Source organism: Delphinapterus leucas, chromosome 4 (genome assembly GCF_059928025.1).
Source record: "Delphinapterus leucas isolate spDelLeu-1000000601 "Yukka" chromosome 4, BTC_Dleu_Yukka2, whole genome shotgun sequence".
In the NCBI taxonomy this organism is placed as follows: domain Eukaryota; kingdom Metazoa; phylum Chordata; class Mammalia; order Artiodactyla; family Monodontidae; genus Delphinapterus; species Delphinapterus leucas.
In genome coordinates, this window is record NC_143132.1 from 42,045,768 (window position 1) to 42,062,339 (window position 16,572).

The following is a 16,572-nucleotide window of genomic DNA, read 5'->3' on the forward strand; positions in this document are numbered from 1 at the left end:
GATGAATGACATTTTCTCAGTGTTTGCTGTGTATTTCCCTCTTAAATGGAGTTCGTTACAGATTCCATCTATAGTCCTTGACTGTTTCTCAGGTCGATATACTTTAAAACCTTTGAAAGCAGATAACATACCTTGTTCATAAGTTTATAAATACAGTGGCATCTCGCACAGACAAAAAGGTAACAGTGTTTCTTGAATTTAGTGATGGGAAAGCCTGGTCTCTGGCTTTATGGTTGTGAATGTATGCACAGTGACCTTAGCCAGTCATTCCCAAACTTTAGTGTGAGGAAACTTTGTAAAGTGCATGTGCAAAACTTATTTTCAGGGGCCCCATATACAGGTTTTCTTGTTTAGTAAGCCTGCATGTGGCTTCAGACCCTGAATTGATACCAGACACCTGACACTGATACCGGTGTTTACTGGAGAATAGTTTGGAAACTACTATCTTTTAACACTTATAGCATGTTGCCCTCCATGAGTCCACCAGTGTATTCTATTGGGAAGCTAATTTTTATAACAATGCCCTCTTAGACTGCCCGTAGCTCCCATCGTGCTACATGTATCCATGTTTCTGCGTGGAATGAGGCAGATTGCCTCTGAGCAGGATACACAGCTGATTGACAACTAGTAATCGTGGAAGGTCAGCACTAATGACTGTCCCTCATTTGCATGAGGAGTTTTGAAAGATGGAAACTAAAGTGTTTGTGGCTTTTTCTGCCATCAAACTACCTGGCTGACAGCAGGGCGTCACTGCTCATCAACGCTGATAGTGTGTAAGTTGGTACCCATGCAATTAAAGAGAAGTGAAATATTGCCTCAGAGAGTTACTTTCCCGGGAGTAATTACTATAAGCGTCAACAAGGCTGGAAAAAAAGAAGGGGTCTCTTTGTTGTTCTATGAGTAAAGGTTGTGAATGCCGAAAGGGCGGGTTCTGATGATCACCAAAATCTCTGTCCCACCTATCAGTTTACTTGTTTGTCACCAATGATAAGAGCTTGAGAGAAGACTCAGAAAGCAGACAGTACTTAGGCAGTTAAGAACAAAATCCCCATTCCTTATCCCATGGATTCCTGAGACATTTCTTGTATGAAGTTACTGTTCTGAAATATAATGTTCCTGGGTAGATTTCAAGAGCCAACAGAAAGGATTAATGACAGGAGGAATCATTAGAAAAGAGTTGGACAAGAACTTTGGGAGGAAAGAAAGGAATTGGAGTCCCCATTTTCTGGGGCCAGAATATTTGGAGCACCTGGGGTTTTAGTTTATGCCTCCACAGAGATTTGTCAACTTCCTTCACAAATTTGAAACTTCTCTCAGTCTTTCCTCTTTGCTCTCCTGGCTTCGGGTTCTCATGCTGACTACATGCCTCCCACACAGAAAAACTAGTACACTCCGATTGCCCTAAACTTTTCTTCATTGCCACTGCCATCAAATAGCAATTTGGAGCCCTCTCTCGGAGATGGAACATATTTGAACCTTTGAAATGAAGGCTAGGCTGGTAAGTAGAGGCCTTTTCATCTGGTTTATATAGCTCAGAGTTCACCACCATCATCAACACTGATCACTTCAGAGTTCTGTAGTTCTGTTCTGTGTTAACCCTCTCAGACCCCTATAGCCTCTGGGAGACCTGACCCCTACTTTGAGACACATTGAACTGGAAATAATAACTCCCATATGGGAGAAGAATACTTCAGCCCCAAGAGCTTATCAAGCTTTGTTTTTTTTATGACTGCTAAGAAAAGGAGTGTGTATTGGAAGTAATTCTCTCAGCTTATAGCTATTTTGATAGGGGGGGTCTATATTTAATAAAGGTTAAATCCATTGAAACTGAGTCAAAGGCACTTTTCATGGCCAACAATTTCACCTACTTTAGAAGCCCATCTCTTCCCACTCTCCCCAGGTCTACTCAAAGCGGGAAATGGGCGACCTTGCTTTGTTTAATAGGCAAATGGCCCTTCCCGCACAGAATATGAATAAGTATTTTCAATCTGAACTTGTACATCACTCTTATATGTCTCTCTTCTTCACAAAAAAGAAAGCTCTTTCGGTAATTGCAAGACTTAATTAGCCAGTGTTCACACAAAGGCTTCTTTTGTTCACCTATCAACAGGCTGCTTTCATTGATGGTTCTCTGACTCTCTGAAGACTTCTTTTACTAAGTTTTACACAGACTTCTGTTTTCAGCTTCGGAGTCCTATGATACAAGTGCTCTGCATTCTAGCCCCCGGTGTCTTTTTCTCTGCCTCATCCTGATTACAGATCACTCCTTCCATGGCTGATTGCGATCTGATCACCTTCCCAGTCTGCCAATTCCTTGTTTGTAATGGGACAGAAACAAATTTTCAGAACAGCCATGATGCTGTGGTAATAATGACCCACTAAAGAGTTGGTTTCCTTCTAGCTCCATTTTCCCATCTTCATGTCAGAGCTATGGCAACAGCAGGGAATGGCAGCGGGGAAGCACGAACACCTGAAAATTACCAGAAAAAAGATGTACTGGTAACTACACTATACAAATTTAAGCTATATTTCTTTTATAATTGAAAGGGGAAAAAAACACACCTTATATCAGTCCACAGAATTTTTTAAAAAGCTTAGATCCTTTCTTAGCTAATTTATAGCAATCACATTCTTAACATTACCAGATATTACTCTCTTTGAAATGACCTCCTTTCTCTCCTCTGCATATGTAAATCGTACTGCAACATTTTGTGACACTTTTTATATTGACATTTAAAAGGCTTCTGTCCTAGAGATTACTGTTTTCCTTCCAGGGTAAGCTTAAAACTTACATACCTTTGGAGTCTGACATCTACAGACTCAAATCTATAGTAATTCTGCTACTAACATTTAAAAAAAAATTCTTGGAACCTCATTTGCTAGAGAAGAGGAAGTTCCTCACTGCCTGGGATAGTAATCCCTCCATAAAAGGTTCTTATTATCGTGACCATTTCTATCATGTGGCAAGTGATGCTTGTAATTTATATTCTTAAATCTGAATATCTATGATATTCAAAAGTATGGATTTCCATGTAAAATAGAAAGCTTTTGAAATCATTAATTGCTTCTATAAAGCTTTCTGTTAAATCTATTAAACATAAATATGAGTTTATGTTACCAAGACATTTTAGTTTGAAAGATAATACAAGGCTCAGAGAAACATTTTTTAAAATCATAAGCACTTTATTACAATAAGTATGCACTCAGTAATCTTGAGTTGTCATCAAACACTCCTAAGTCAATCAGGATATTTTTCACCTGCTTCAGAAGAGAACATTGTACCACTCTTTCGAAGTTTGCTAATGGAATACCAGTTCTGACACTTTCATGAGTGTTAGGTTGCAAAAGCGTTTCATTTGGAATTGAATAATATTAAAGCGAGTTGTGTGTATATGTATATGTATGTTTGTGCTTTTCTGCTATAATTCTGATTTTGATATGCTAGTCTATTGTTCTTTCCAAGATGGAAAAGCATAGTAAGCTCTCCTCAAATAACTGGACAGAGAAACTCCATTCAGGAAACCTCTTTTAGTGGTTTCTCATGAAATTAGTGTTCCATGGTGCACACTTTATCCTAATTCACCATTGCTTTTTCTTAGACTTTCAAGGTTGTCTATAACTTTCAGCCATTCAGCATCACTTTTATCAAATATCAGAAACAAAGCAAAACGGATTTTAACTTTTCTAATGAAAGAATTTTTTATAATTCTCAGGAGAGGTTTAATTTCACTATACTACCTCATCATGCTTTATGTGCTGCATATCCCTACATTTTTTTTTCTCTACCACAACTGCAAGAACACACTGTATATCTCTTGTTTATCATAAATTTGCCAGTATGACCACTTTTTGAAAGACACATCCTTTCTTCAGTTCAGAGGGAAGTCATTTCCTTGATTTGCAGATCTTTCTGCGGAGATAGATTTTGTTTACTGATTAACTTATTTGTACGTACAACTGGTCCCCTTTTATAGCCACCCGTCTATACTTAATTTCTTCTTTTATAGTCTGGACTGTGATATCAACTGAACTCTATAAAGTTAGTTGGAGTACGCACTCTTCCAGTTTATTGCAGAATGTACTTGTTAAAATAATATTTAAATAAAACATGAAGAGTTAAATATTTCTTTCTATCATCATGAAAGTGATAGTCTCAGGAAGAAATAAATCACCCACAACTTACAGTAAACGAATTGGTAACAGTGTTCGGTATTTAGTTCCAGACATTTTTCTATCAAGGTTAAATCTAGTTTTTAAACAGACCCATTTGTGATGATTGGCTCTACATATAAACCTCTTAAACTCTCAACTTTGTTGATATCCTCTCCAGTATTTTCAATAATAAACATTTGAATATCACCCATCGGGGAGAAAAACATGCCATGTGGTATGGAGAGAGAGAGGACACATCAATACCCTGACCTCAAAAGACCCTCAGTACAATTCAATAATTAAGGCAGAAATCCTCTCGAATATAATAAACAATATAAGGAAGCTTATGATACATGTAAGAGGAATAATAACAAAGTGAGAACACTGAACAAGGGGTGGTCAGGGAAAGATCATGCCATGTTAAACCATATAAAAAGCAGAGTTTAAACATTTATAAAAAATTATAGTAAAGGAAGAAGAAGCAATGAGCTTGACTACACACTACACATGAATGAATTTAGGGCATTTTAAGAGGGAAAATTTGAAGAATAGTTTCCTATTTTTTGAAGTCTGTTTAAACAGTCATTTGTTTTAAAAGTGAATAAGGTTGTATGAACATTTAATTGTTTTAGTTGGATTTGAGCTCTTTCTCGCATGTACTCTGCCACTGGTGAGATATAGCGCTACAATTAAGTTAAAAGTTCATTTTCCTTTCTATCTTGGAAATGTTTGCAAACTTTTTTTTTAATCTAAGAGTTTTATCACTCTATTGTGCCTATAAACAAGATGCAAAAGAACCTCCCTTTCATTTGCCATAGTCTGCTGTCACAGACTGAGTTGATTTGACATGGTGAAAATAGATTCTTATTACATTAAAATTTACTTTAAATAAGACAAACATATCTGCGTTTTAAATTCACTAAGTAATTTAGAGAAAATATTGGGCTTATGCTATTTGGAAAACAAAAATATTCAGTAAGAACAGAGTAGCCTCTGATTATATTTGATTGGGGTTAACAAAAAGAAAACTTGATCTTGGGTATAGAAATGTCACCAAGGGGACATTTTTGTCAGACTGACACTGTCATCTGTCTCTTAATTTTGTTTCATGAAACTCAGCAAGGTTATTATTTAAACCTGCTTATGTTGAAAGGCAAATAGTTAAATTTGAAAAACAGTTATTTTACTGTGGATTTTGACATCCTTGATTTTTGGCTCCTTTATCCCCCTCTCTTGTTCGTATTCTGTAAAAAAGCATTCCATCTGTTCATAACTGCAAACAGATTCTAATTTAGTCCTATTTCTTCAAACTTGAGTATATCACATTCTTTTTCAGTGTACCATTTACTTCTCCCAGCTACTGGGGGTGTCAGGACCTTTATACTCTGCATTTTTACCCTGCTCTCATAATAAATCTGAAAATTTTGTTATGACTTACAGCAGTCCTTCCACTTGAGGGTATTTAACCTAAATTAATAATTTTCAAGTATAGGGGATGAAGGTCAGCTTTTGATTGTAGAACCTTCCCAACATCCGTAAAACCACTCCATATATAGAGTTAGTTACCTTACATAAGGCCAATCCAGCAAGAGATTCAGAATGAATTTAGCTTTTTATTGAACAAATGTAAATATTATATCACACAGCTCCTGATTAAACACTAGTATAGAATTAACGCAAAGTGTAGACACAAATATTCATTCTAAACTTAAATATGAATATACTTATTAAGGTGACAACCAAATGTTAACTATAAGTATTCATGAGAAATAAAATACTTTATTGAAAGTCTCTACAGAATAATTTTAGGATGCAATTCTAAGCAACAACTAGTATCAATGAGGCCGTGTTTCCTTAGATATAGAAACTATTCCGACAGCATCCTAAATTCCTAAATATCATTAATTTTCTTGGAAAACACAAAAAAGCTCACAGAAACAAAAACACAACTCTGTGGCTGTATATTTGGGCAAGGCAGATAAAAAAGACTAAAATGATGCAGAATCAGTAAACGTAGTAGTGAAATATCCAATAAGATATGACAGTGACTACCTATAACTGCATAATATTCTATGAACATATTTAAAATTTATTACATATTTTTCACACATCATTCCCTGCAAAATTCTTCATTTGAGTTAAATAGTAAAAATACTATCCTTCTTATTTTACTATAAATTTAGAGCATTTCAGGGCATTAACAAGAAGATGTGAGAGAGGCAGTATCAAATTGAATGAGATTTTGTCTTCATGATACCAATTTAACATACTTTTTTAACTTGGAAAAAAATTAAAAGTGGCCTAATCCAAAACCTTGCCTGATATCTGTGCTGTGCTGTGCACAATTGGCTATTCATTCTCACAATAGTCTTTCTATGAAACTTGTGTGGTCCCTCTTAGGAAGTCAAACAGTGAGATAATGACAATAGCACTTACTATAAAAATCACATTTTTGATCCCTCTGTTTGCTGCCTCCAATTTGTGGTTTAGATTTCCCTTTATTAAGAAAAACAGGCTGATGTAAAATCACATCCTAGACAGTACCATCTGAGCTCCTCCTATTTTCCACGGAACCACTGGTCACCACACACATCGCTGTCAAACTGTTCTGCTTCTCATCAGCTGCACGCTGCGTAGGAGAACAGGAGGCAGGTCATGCGTTAATTAGGAGGACAGACTTTTTAAAGTCCATTCTGAGAAATATAGGTGCCAAGTATTAGCTCATGTAATAAAGTTATTTAAGGAGAAAGGGCAGGGGTAGAAGAATGACAAATAGAAATTTTAATGTCTTTGGACTAGGATATTGAGAGAAATTTGTTTTCAGGATGGCACCAAGGTTAAAGTGAAATTCTTCCCTGAAGGAGAGAAAGGCTGAACTATGGGTCCATTTAGAATTGACGGCTTTAGAAAAAAATCCAGATATATAAAATTCCTCATGTGGATTTGACTAAATAGCTCTGTTTTTCTGAAATAATTACAGGCTAATAAAGGTACTAAATTTATAGAAAAGACATTAATCTGGTATGACAGAAATAATAAACAGTGTAAACCTGCAGTACATTGAAAGTTCCCATAGCAAATTGATCTTTTAATATTGTTAGTTACGTATGAAAAGTGCAATAAGTAGAAATTTTCCCTATTTGAATAAATTGGCTTGTGCTGAATATTACTTAATGCAAAGTCCAGACATTATGCAAAAAAGTTGTTTTAAAATATCTTATTTATGATTATAGAATAGTATGAAAGTGAAAATGGATTAAAAGACTATACAAATGATTAAAAGAACATATAAATTTACTGATTTTGTGTTTATATCACAAGTATATTTGAATATATACAAGATACAACAGGAAGATTATTTGTAAACACCTTAAAAGCAGTTATCTCTTGATGATAAAATTGGTAACTTTTAGTTTATCTCTATTTTATATGACTACTGAGAATGATTTATTAATAATTACAATATAATTTTTTAAATCTTTTATTTTTGAAATTTTGGAAAATATTTGAAACACTGAGTAAAATAAACTGATTACTAAAGAATTTATAAATTAAATAATATCCACAGTGAGAAGAAAAGAGGCTTATGAGTTCCTGTTTCAGCACTAGTTTTAAAATATTTAAAATTAAGTAAGATCATGACAGAAAAAAATGAAAAGCAATCCTTCCCTACCCAGCAGTATATTAGGAGTGCTGAGAGAATTTAGAGTGTCAAGGAATTTCTAATGTTTAGAAGCATATTTAGTAGCTAAGATGCTAATGTCAAAACAAACTTCAGAAAGAAACCTAAATTTTCAAAGATATTTGTTACAATGAGCCACTCATAACATATTTGATGACAACTTTTAGAAATAATTTAACTGGGGCTTCCCTGGTGGCGCAGTGGTTGAGAGTCCGCCTGCCGATGCAGGGGGCGCGGGTTGGTGCCCCGGTCTGGGAAGATCCCACGTGCCGCGGAGCGGCTGGGCCCGTGAGCCATGGCCGCTGGGCCTGCGCGTCCGGAGCCTGTGCTCCGCGGCGGGAGAGGCCACAACAGTGAGAGGCCCGCGTACCGCAAAAAAAAAAAAAACAAATAATTTAACTGATTACTTTTACTAAAAATACAAATTATTCTTCACACAATTTTTCCTTATATTAACCTTAGATAAAAGCTGAGGATGTAAAATAATTTAGTGAAGTAGGTATATACATTCTTGTTATTCAACTCAGCACTCAAAGAATTCTGAATAGATGACTAATTAAATTATATTGCTTTAATTAAACTAAGAATCAAAAATCATTATAGATTAAGAAAACTATGAAAATGATCAGTTCCATCCTTGATAGTGTATTAAATGAAATGAAAGAAAATATGGCAATAATTAATAATGAAGTAATTGAGACCACAACCTACTGACTTATCATTAGTACCCATGGTACTATCATTAAACCCATGGTACATTAGGAAAGGAGTTACTACAGTGATTTTTTTCAAATAGCTGTAATTGAAAAATAATTTCACGCATGCACACAATAAGATTAAAATATAGGCTGAATTCATGCAAATGTTGATACATTTAAAAATCAGATTAAATGTATAGTTCCAAAAATTATGGGACATAGCATTCTGTGCATGATTTTATGCTTTCTTAATTTCAATCTACAAACAAAAATATTCAATTTAAAACAATAAAAAAGTAGAGAAATATGGGAAAAGTCTCATGATCACACCACACAAACTCTATTCATATTTTAATGTTTTTAACGCAAATGTAAATTTTAAATATAAATGTAAAGTTACATTCAGAGTCTAATAAGCATTTCCTTATTGTTGCTTTGTAGGTTGTGATGACACATACACAACTGAAAAATCATAAAAGTAAATCTTACACTAGCTTAAGAGAAAAAGGAGACCAGTTGGAATGTATAACTTGGCTGGAGTTGCAGGAAACTGATTCTAGCGTCTCATCTGTCTCTTGTCTCCTTCTCTCTATAGTTTGGCTGCGCTTTCTCCATGCATGTTGGTTTCATTTGGCTGTCAGTAAAATTCCATGATGGCTATGGACATGCTGAGCATTACAACTTCCCATCTAAGCCACCCCAATGGAAAGAGGACTTCTCTATTCAAAACCCATACAACAGATCAGGAAAGAACTTATTGCTCCAGTAAGCCATGACTTCCTTTGTTTGCTTGTTTATTTCTCCCCTCTCTTACAGATTCCCAAAAGAGTTGTTGATTTTTCAGCCTGTTTAGCTTTTTACTATTTTTTTGGGTGGTGTGGTGACTTCCAAACTCCTTTCATTGAATCAGAAACCAGAAGTCTGTGAGAAGATCTTTAAATGAAATATTAAAGTTTTTACACATAGTTACAGGGTCGTTCATGTTATTTCTTTATGAGTGAACTTTGGTCATTTGTCTTTCAAGGAATTTGTCCATTTCACTTAAATGGGTTTAAAAGCATAAAGTTGTTTATAATATTCTCTTATCATAGTTTTAATATCCCTAGGTTTTACAGTGATGTCCCTAGGTTTTATAGTGATGTCCTCTCTTTCATTACAGTTGTTAGTAATTTTCTTCTTCTCTCTTTTTTTCTTGGATAGTGAGGCCAGAGATTTATCAATTTTATCGATCTTTTCAAGAACCATCTTTTGGTTTCATTAATATTTTTTGGTTTATTTTAAAATTTATTTTTGCTTGTATGATAATTATCTCATTTCTTCTGCTTCCTTTGGGTTAATTTACTCTTTTTACATTTTTTCTTAAAAGGGGATTTTAAATCATTGACTTGAGATAATCCCTCTTTTCTAATGTTATATATTGCTATAAATTTGCCTTTAAGTATTTCTTTGGTAGGACATTACAACTTACATAGATATTTTTCATTAAATACAAGCTGTTAGAAAATTTTTCTTTTTAATTCTTCATTAACCCATGGGATACATGTGTGCTGTTTTATTTACAAATATTTGAGAATGTTTTAGATATCTCAGTTATTGATTTCTAATTTAATTCCACTTTAGTCAATGAACTTGTTTGATTTAAATATTTTAATTTGTCTGGGTTTAGTATTTTAGGCCCAGAATATGACTTACCATAGTGAAAGTTCCATATCCAGAATACATATTATTTTTAAGCACATACAGAACATTCACTGTGGTAAATCATATTCTGGGCCTAATCTTCTTGGCTCTTCGTTTTAGGGTTGGGCCAATCTTAATCAGAGCTGAGCTGGGTTTCAGGTTTTTTGTTGTGGTGGTTACTTTCAGTTCATAGTTGACTTCAAAATCCTCTAGAATTTTTTATACTTGTGTGCTTGGCCATAAAGTTTTCTTCAAAGTCTCCTTTACTCTCAGCTTTAGGTCTTCCCTTTGTGTATGTGCCTCATAGAAGGTCTGCCTATTTCTTGTCTTTCCCTTAGCAACAGACTGCTGTTGCTAGATACTTGGGGCTTGCTACCCTCTGGTGGAGTCAGGGAGTTTCCTGTTGTCCTCCTCCAGCCTCAGTGTTAGGCAGGCCCTGTGTCCCTGGGTCTCAGAGGTTGAAACCATTCTCACTCAATGGTTGAGGATAATTTCTCAATGATTCTATTGCTCCCCAAATTTTTCAAAGTCTGTAAAGTGGTTGCCCTAAAATTTCATTGATTGGTTGGATTCAGAAAAGTAATGACTTTATAGATTATCATGAGTTTTCCTTTTGTTAGAATGGGAGTTACATTATTTCCAGGTTCCTACATCTTAATCTAAAGCCAGGAGTATATCCCTTTTCTTTTAAATTAAAAATAATACTTCTATATTTTCTTTTCTGAGTATGCATTTGACTACATATCAATTTTTATGTAAAATATAATTGCAATTACTTTAAATTTTTTTTTGATTTATTTTCTGGCTGTTGGGTCTTCATTGCCACGTACGGGCTTTCTCTAGTTGCAGTGAGTGGGGGCTACTCTTTACTGTGGTGCGCGGGCTTCTCACTGAGGTGGCTTCTCTTGTTGCGGAGCATGGGCTCTAGGCGCACGGGCTTCAGTAGTTGCAGCATGTGGGCTCAGTAGTTGTGGCTCGCAGGCTCTAGAGTGAAGGCGCAGTAGCTGTGGTGCATGGGCTCAGTTGCTCCATGATATGTAGATCTTCCAGGACCAGGGATTGAACCCATGTCGCCTGCACTGGCAGGCAGATTCTTAACCACTGCACCACCAGGGAAGTCCCTAATTGCAATTATTTTTAAGTTGATGAGTCATTGTATCTTTTAAAATTCAATCCCTATTAATAGTACAAAACTTAGGTATCATTTTTTCTTATTTTCATTACTGATAGTATGTATAAGCTTCCCTATTAAGTTTCTAAGTTTATTACATTATAATAAGAGAGTGATACTTATAATATCTGCTATTTAACTCAGAATATTACCACTTTTTAATTCTCTTTTACTAATTAATGAGAATTTGGATGCCCAAAATAATTGATTTGCAAATGATATTAAGTTGACTGAAATTCAATATCAAAAATAGTGCTAAAACTAATTATCACTATTATATTCAACAGTTTAGTTGTAAGTCACAGTGAGCATTGAGATTTGGGTTAAAAAAGTTATTTCTTATTCTAGAATATACACTGTTCATATACTAATGTAATCTATATTACATTATATTGTATGTAATATTATATTACATAATCTATATTAATCTATATGACATGAATCTGGAAGGAATAGATAGTGTTCTGGATGACAGAATTAGTATCCAAAAAGGCCTTGACAGGATGAAATAAGGAATTAAATTAAATGTGGCAAATTTTAATGTAAATAAATTTAAGGCACTTGCAATAAAATCAAAATCTCAAAAGGTCCAGTTATAGACTGGCTTACCTGGATAAGCCTCTTAAGGGTGTTTTTTTGTTTTTTTTTTTTGAGGTACGCGGGCCTCTCACTGTTGTGGCCTCTCCCGTTGCGGAGCGCAGGCTCAGCGGCCATGGCTCACGGGCCCAGCCACTCCGCGGCATGTGGGATCTTCCCGGACCAGGGCACGAACCCGTGTCCCCTGCATCGGCAGGTGGACTCTCAACCACTGTGCCACCAGGGAAGCCCAGTATGAACATTTTAACAATTACTAATTCTTTCAATCCAAGAACACAGGATATCTTTCTACCTCTTTGCATTATTTCCAAATTCCTTCATCAATGTTTCACAGTTTTCAGAGTGTAGGTCTTTCACCTCCTTGGTTAAGTCTATTACTAGGTATTTTATCCTTTTTGACATGATTGTAAATAGGGTTGTTTCCTTAATTTCTCTTTCTAATAATTCATCATTAGTATATAGTTTATCAGGTCCAATGTGACCACTTCTCTTCCCTTCTTACCCAATTCCATGTGTATCTTTCTTTCAGTCTTGGTTGTCCAGGAGTCTTCTTTCTGCTAGTCTCCAGTTATTTTTCTGTGAGAATCGTTCCACATGCAGATGTATTTCTGATGTGTTTGTGGAAGGAGGTGAGTTATGCATCCTCTTAGCCATCTTGATCAAGTCTCCAAGAATAAGCTTCTTGATGTTGGTCTGGACAAAGAATTTTTGGATATGCTCTCAAAAGCACAGGCAACAAAAGCAAAAATACAAGTGGGACTGCATCAAACTAAAAACTTCTGCACAGCAAAGGAAACAATCAACAGAGTGAAGAGAAAACCTACAAAATGGGAGAAAATATTTGCAAGCCACACATCTGATAAGAGGTTGATATCCGAGATATATGAGGAACACAAACAACTTAATAGCAAGAAAACAAATAACCCATTTAAAAAATGGGCAAAGGACCTGAATAGACATTTCTCAAAAGAAGACATATAAATGGCCAATGGGTATGTGAAAAGGTGTTCAACATCACTAATCATCAGGGCAATGCAAGTCAAAACTGTGATATCACCTCACACTTGTTAGAATGGCTATTGTCAAAAAGATTAAAGGTAAGTGTTGGCAAGGATGTACAAAAAGGGAACTCTTGTACGTACACTGTTGATGGGAATGTAAATTAGTATAGCCATTGTAGAAAACAGTATCAGATTCCTCAAAAAATTAAAAAACAAAAATATTATGTGATCCAGCAATTCCACTTCTGGTTAGATATCCAAAGGAAATGAAATCATTATCTTGAAGAATATCTGGCCTTCCATGTTCATTGCAGCATTATTTACAATAGTCAAGGTATAAAATCAACTTTTAAGTGTCCATCAATAGATGAATAGATAAAGAAAATGTGATATATACATACAATGAAATAGTGTTCAGCCTTAAAAAAGAAGGAAATTCTGTCATTTGAGACAAGATGGATGAACCTGGAGTACATTATGCTAAATGTAATAAGCCAGACACACCATGACAAATACTGCATGATCTTGCTTACATGTGAATCTAAAAGAATCAAACTCATAGAAGAGAGTAGAATGATGGTTGCCAGGGGCTGGATGGTGAGGGATATGGAGAGATGTTGGTCAAAAAATACAAAATTTTAGTTATTCAGAATGAATAAGTTCTGGAGATCTAATATAGAGCATAGTGACAGTAGTTAATATTACTATATTGTATACTTGAAATTTGCTGAAGGAGTAGATCTTAAATGTTCTCACCACACCCACACATGAGATAATTATGTGAGTTGATGCATATGTTAATTAGTTTGATGTCATAATCGTTTCTCAATGTCTACATGTATCAAAACATCAGTTTGTATAATGTAAATATATACAATTTTTACTTGCTAATTATCAATAAATCAGGAAAAATATAATAAATATTTTTGTATTATGCCACTAAGTTGTGGTATTTTTGTATCGCCAATAGAGAACTGATACATTACCCATTTTACCTTTTATGAAAATTGGAATAATGATTTCCTGTGGATATTTGTCAACATATCTTCCAATCTCAAGATTATTCAGAAATCATCTATAAGTTTATATTTGATCTAGTTAATACATTTATTATGCTAGGCTTGGAATGGCAAATAACTTTTATTTAATTTTGTAGTTCTGATTTATCAGTAGTGATACTGTATCAGGAAAGTTCATGGGGTGCTTTAATTGTTTATAAATGTCTGTTGTGGACATAGGATAAAGTAGGAACAGCATAAATGCAGTATACAGTTGACCCTTGAACAACATGGCTTTGAACTGCATGGCTCCACTTATACACAAACTTTTTTCAATAATAAATACTATAGTACTATATGATCCAGGGTTGACTGAATCTGTGAACTGCTTATATGGAGGGTTGATCATGAGTTATACACAAGTTTTCAAATGTGAGGTGGGTTGGTACCCCTAACCCCTCCATTGTTCAAGGGTCAACTGTATTTGCTATTCATTTTTTTTTTTTTTTTTTTTGCGGTACGCGGGCCTCTCACTGTTGTGGCCTCTCCCGTTCCGGAGCACAGGCTCTGGACACACAGGCTCAGCAGCCATGGCTCACGGGCCTAGCTGCTCTGCGGCATGTGGGATCTTCCCGGACCGGGGCACAAACCCATGTCTCCTGCATCGTCAGGCAGACTCCCAACCACTGCGCCACCAGGGAAGCCCTGTATTTGTTATTCTTGCTTTAGAGAGTCTAATGTATTTTTGTACCATGAATTTTCACACCTGTAATCACTTCCAAGTTAGATTTCAAGGGTAGGGACACTGACTACATTGTCTCTTGGTGATTACTATTAGAATAAATTTGTATTAGTTGAGGAGGAAATTTGTTTATCATTTGTTCATTAATATGTATTAATTTTCTAGATTGTCTAGCTTTTATCTTAAAGAGAATACAAACTTTGGATTGGCGAGACAGAAAGCATGAGTTACCATGGGAAAGAAGGGGACAGAATGAAGTTTCATAAGGAACACAGCTTCAGGAGGCATCCATTCTTCCATACCCTAGAAAGTGGGGTGAGATGATTGGCTGTCTTAGGAGGTAATTCTGTGTAGATGACAGTGAGTCATGCTAATAGAGGAGATTGTTTATTTCTTTGTTTTTTTTTTTTTTTTTCCTATATAGTTAGTACATGGAGCTAGAATTTGTACTTTGACCATTTTCTCCTGTTGGGGTAATCCATTAAGACAGGTGTGGGTGTTTTTTAAAATCATGGCTAACAATAGAAGTGTTTTCCAAAATAATGGTTAAAATTTAGAATGCTTTAGATAACTGCATTTTTGTTTGTGTGTTTGGGTATAGAGCTATCACTTCTACTTATGCTTTGTATATAATTAACTTATTAAGTTTAAAGAACTCTTAGGAAGTTTTCTCTAAACATTTTAGTACTGTTTACACAATGAGTAAATTAAAAATCCCAAAGGAAATAAACCAACTCTCTAAACTGACTACAAATATAAATAACCCAAATTTCTAAAATCACCTAAAATTGACACTAAATATGAAATGCTCCTATATATTTTGATGAAATAATGGCTTTATGTCACCTTTCCTATAGTACTTCAAATACTATTAATAATAAAGCATTCATAATTATCGAATGACTCAACACTTCTTGTTCTATCTACATAACTCATCAAACAGTACCCAGAGATTCTAGAGGCTGAACCTAGTAATTTGTTCCATATGTACTCCAGGTGATTCTGATCATGCTCATATGTGAAAATCAGTGGTCTATGGCATATTTCTTTACCAGTAGCACATCTGTTTTCTCCTCCTTTTGTCCTCACCCAAGCTCTACCATATTGAGCAGAAAAATGGAGTAGAAAGTATAGAAAGTTCCCATATTCCCCCTCAACCCTGCATGATTAGCCTTTTGAAGTTGCCAAATTAATTGGTAAAGTACTTTTTTGTCTGGAACAAATGCATAATGACTTCTGTATTATCACAAGAATTAGAGATTTCTAATATTTTTTCCTCCATTATTTTGCCTTGTTGATTTTATCAAAGGCTATGAGTAGAGTTCAATAGACAGATTTTCCTATTTCTGTCATCTAAAAGGGGATATTTTTTGAATACGTTTGTTAAACATTTTCACACAATTCCCCTTTTTCTATTTATTTGAGTGTACAATCTATATTGTCCATCGAAAAGAAAGTTTTCCTAGGACATATTATCACTTACAGCACCTAATACTTGAATTGCTTAAGGTAAAAAAGGTAGCACTACTGACGAAATTTAATTGAAACATAATGAAACATAATGTACTCCTATTTTCTTCATTGTGGCTATTTTTTAAATGTATAATAAGATTTAATCATGTGCCTATATAACGGGATGAAAACTGAGGAAAATAATGTCTCAAAAATTATCTTCTAATCGAGTGCATCCTTGTGCACCAAACAGAGTCAAGTAAATAATTCAAAGTTATTGCCAAACTGTAAATCTGAGTTGCATAGTAAACGCAGATGGAGATCACACAGGTAAACGTAACTGGAGTTCAAGAAATGTATACATTTGAAGGAGGTTTCTTATTTAGAATTAAGACTTAA